Genomic DNA, 4,769 nt, shown 5'->3' with positions numbered 1-4,769 from the left:
TAGTTAAGCCTTGATTGTTGTAGGTAATACTGCAGAGGATTTGACCTCCAGGACAACTGGTTGTGAGGATCAGCTGTGTCTGCAGTGGGAGAACTTCTGTCCTCTAGGGAGGTGCTAATCTAGCCTTTGCCTAAGGTTATCCCGCAAATGCCTCTGTGCAAGGCTTGGGAAAGGCACGTCCCAGGGGATCAACAGGGAGGGTGGAGCGAGCAGTTATGGTTGCTCTCAGTCCTGTCCCCAGAGGCTCTGCCTCTCAGAGTCCCAGCAACTGCTGCAAACTTTGGAGAGAAAGCTGCCCTCGAGTTCCGACTGATTCCAGACAGTCCCACTTCTCCCGTTTGAGTCTGGGTCCTCAGAGTCTTGCCCGGAACTGGAACTCAGAGCCTGAGACTCCCTCCCTATTGAAACAGACAACCTCGCCCTCAGCCACCAGCTTGCTCCGCACGCACCTCCACACCTTTGTATTTTCCGCACTGCGCCTCCTCTGAGTCTCGGTATGCTTTTCTCTTTCGTTCTAGTTGTAGAATTTCCCCTCAGCCAGCCTTCCTGTGGTTCTGGGTGATGTCTGTTCCGTCTTTTAGTTGTATTTTTGAAGTGGTTGTGCAAGGCAGCAATCTCTGGTGTTCACCTATGCTGCCATTTTGGTTTCTCCACAGTTTTTGTATTTTTAAATAATGTATCATATATAATATTTTAATGTACTTATAAATGCATTTACAATGTATTTACATACATTTATTGTTATTGCTTTATCTGCATGACTTCCTTAAGTCTTCACAACCATCCATGACACTGATGTTATTTTTATCCCTAGTTTACAAAGGAAAATAAACCACAGTTTAGAGAGGTAAAGAAACTTGACCAAGGTCATACAGCCAAGAAGGGGCAAAGGAGGATGTATACTTAGGCTCATGTGACTACAGAGTCTTTACTCTAACTTGCCTCTTTATGCAATGTAAGCCAGAAGAGTAAGCAAATTATTTCATTAAAATGCCCCTCGTAGGGATTTTTTTAAGAAAGAAACACAACACAAGGGAAATGAAAACCCTCCAAATGTTAAAAAAAATAGAATGGCAAGTCTGATTTTAATTTTAGACAGACATTTCATCTTTCTCACATTGATATAAAAGTAGAGTTATGGTTCCAAATATCTAATTTGCAAAAACATCAATTGTACAGTTACATTTAAACTTCTAAACAGGATCTCCAAAATAATGCCCCAGGTGCAATTTTCCTTTAATAATAAAGTGTTAGATACTTTTAAAATATTAATTCATGTATTTGCTGTTTTTTCTACAAATGAACTTGATTGTACTTGAATAAAAGGGATCACACATAAGAACTTTAATTTTTCTGAAAGCATCCAAATTCTTTTATTTTTCTGTTAAATAAGGTGGTATAATTTATCCTTAATGAATATAAAATAAATATGGATTGCAAGCAGACATTTGAAATTGCTTTTATAATAATCAAATTATTCAGTTCCCAAAGGTGTAATTTCTGTTACCCTCAAATAATTGGATGACCTGAATGATTACTGCCCTTCTCTTGCATTTCTAATTCACCAATAAAAGAATACATTAATCTCTGTCTTCTACTGGAAATGGAAAGAATTCTCTCCAGAGATGTTGCCATAATATATGCAACTGGGGATTCTTTTCTTCTTACCATTTTTGATATTTCTATTCATTCCAAAAAAAATTTAGTCCTAGAGTAGTATTTTTTAAAAAAGTATTAAATATTTTTATTTATATTTACTTTAAAAATTGCAATGTAATTTACATTTAGAAATTTTAAAATATTTTAGATGTATATATTTTTCTAATAAATCCATTAAAACATATTTATAGAGGATATAATACACTAGAAATTTTAATAGAATGTAAAATTTTATTATAATAATAATTTAACTAAAATTATATCTCTGTATTTTGCTTGTTAAGTCCATTTTGTTCATTAGATTCCACATATGAGGGAAATCATACTGAGTTTTCTCTGATTCACTTATTTCACTTAGCATAATCCTCTCCAGGTCCATCCATGCTATCAAAAGGGTAAGAGTGCTTTATTTTTTATGGCTGACTAATGAGTAGTATTCAATTGTTTAAATGTACACAGCTTTTCTTTTTATCCACTCAGGTCAAAATAATGACATGAGTGCTATTATGTTCTTTCTAACTCCATGCCATATTTTTAAAATATTGCAATTCTACAATTGTATGTTGTTAAATTAGATGTCAAATTAAAAAAAAATCCACCACTAAGGAAATTATTGCTAGAATTATCTCTATGATTTTGAGTAGCTCTCTTTTTTTTTTAAATTTAAAACAGACTCCATCTAAAACTAGTTTAAACTGGATTTCTGCCAATCATGGGAAAAGATGGTAGTTCCAATGACAGGTATGGACATTTGGCCTCTTTCTAGAAAAAAAAAAGAAAAGAAAAGGAAGAAAGAACAAACTATTTATTATGTATCATTGATAAAGCAAGCAATTGGTAATGAGAACGTTCTATTTGAATATACCCCTTTTAGAAAGTTCTGTCTATTTTAATATACCCCTTCTTGTCCTAGACTTAGATTTATATCAATTTCCTTTTGACCCCACCAATCTGTTCTTTTTCAGTGATGATAATTGTCAAAATGTGCTCAGTTTTCAATAGTTATTTATGTATGTGAATAATCAATTTAAAAAGTAGACATTATTTGTAAACGGAAGGATATTATGTATTCATGATTGTTGGCTAAGTGCCAGATGTTGCAGTATGTATTACATACACGTGCCTCATTTCATCCTTACATGTACCTTATGAAGTAGATATAAGCATATGAAAAATAAATGCTTACAGAGAGGACAAACCACTTGATCAAGGTTACACTCTGTGAAGAAACATAATCAGGAGTTGAGGTTTGGTCTGTTAATAAATTTGTGAGTTTTATCTACTATATAAGGCTGACTCTGAGCCATTCAAACGGTTTTTAAAGCTTTAACTGTCTAACTACTGATCTTTTTGTTCAAGGACATACTGTAATCTGTCAAAACATGCAAAATTATTCTATAAGAGCAATAAAAATTAGGTTTACCTGGCTTATGTGAAGAATAACAAGTTGACTGAATTTTTCTTTAAACAAATATTTGTTCAAGCCCATGTGTGTATAGACCTAGAGAACATTATGCAAAATGAATGCAATTCATGAATTATCCTAGTCCATGCATCTAAAGAGACATAAGTGCTCTACATGGAATCTGTACATATTATCTCTCACTGATATGCCTGCAAATTTTTGGTATTTGGAATTATGATAAACATAATCATTTATCAGAGAGATTACTTGAATAATGTCTTCATTTTGCTTGCATATGTATATATTTGACCCTGAGTAGACTTTTTAGTATGTGGTATCTATATCTGATCCTTCAAACCAGGGGTTTGCAGACCTCTTTTGAAAGGACTAAATAGTACATGTTTTAGGGATTGGGGACCATATGGTCTTTGTTGCAACTACTCAAATTTAGTGTTGCATTGCAAAAACAGTCATAGATAATGCATAAATGAATGGACATGATTTTGTTCCAATAAAATTTTAATTTTCAACATAGGTGGTAGTATAGATTTGACCAAAGGGCAATAGTTTGCCACACACACACACACACACACACACACACACATACCATACTTATTTTTATTATTGTAAAGTATTACAAATAGTAGTACATATTCTCCTTTTTTTTTCCAATTGACCTTCCCCCAGCCTCCCCTACACGCAGGCACATGCCCTTACCCCCTCGCAGTGTCTGTGTTCATTGGTTGTGCTCATATGCATGCATCCAAGTCCTTCGGTTGATCTCTTACCTCCTCCCCTCAACCCTCCCCAGCCTTCCTGCTGTAGTTTGACAGTCTGTTCAATGCGTCTCTGCCTCTGTATCTATTTTTGTTCATCAGTTTATAGTGTTTTTTATTATCCATAAATGTTTTCATGTCTCTTGGCCCTCTGAGTGTCATCCTTCAAAAAGTGTCACTTTAGGTCCTTTGCCCATTTTTTGATTGGGTTGTTTATCTTCCTTTTGTTAAGTTGTATGAGTTCCCTGGAAATGTTGGAGATTATACCCTTATTAGAGATAACATTGGCAAACATGTTCTCCCATGCGGTGGGCTTTCTTGTTGTTTTGTTGATGGTTTCTTTTGCTGTGCAGAAACTTCTTATTTTTATTTAGTCCCATTTGTTTATTTTCTCCTTACTTTCCTTTGTCCTAGGAACTATATCGTTAAATCTAAATTTGCTACGACAAATATCTGCTATTTTTCTGCCTATGGCTTCATCTAATATTTTTATGGTTTCCCATCTTATGTTTAAGTTATTTATCCATTTTGAGTTTATTTTTGTGTATGGTGTAAGTTTGTGGCCTAGTTTCATTTTTGTGCAAGTATCTGCCCAGTTTTCCTAATACCATTTATTGAAGAGGCTGTCTTGACTCCATTGTATGCCCTTGCCTCCTTTGTCAAATATTAATTGAGCATAGTGGTTTGTGTCAATTTCTGGGTTCTCTGTTCTGTTCCACTTGTTTATATGTCTGTTCTTGTGCCAGTACCAGGCAGTTTTGAAACAATGGCTTTGTAGTATAGCTTGATATCTGGTGTTGTGATCCCTCCAACATTGTTCTACTTTTTCAGGATTTCTACAGCTATTGCTACAGGTCTTGTTTTTATTCCAGAGGAATTTTTGGAGAGTCAGTTCTAGGTCTTTTAAGTATGCCATTGGTATATTAACG

General features: G+C 34.6%; 1 pseudogene; it reads left to right on the top strand.

Moving 5' to 3' along the window:
• The window catches only part of LOC102769205, a 51,156-nt pseudogene that overhangs the window by 5,436 nt on the left and 40,951 nt on the right, over positions 1–4,769 (top strand).

Source organism: Myotis davidii, unplaced genomic scaffold (assembly GCF_000327345.1).
Source record: "Myotis davidii unplaced genomic scaffold, ASM32734v1 scaffold739, whole genome shotgun sequence".
Classification (NCBI taxonomy): Eukaryota; Metazoa; Chordata; class Mammalia; order Chiroptera; family Vespertilionidae; genus Myotis; species Myotis davidii.
This window is presented reverse-complemented; position numbering and strand designations above follow the sequence as displayed.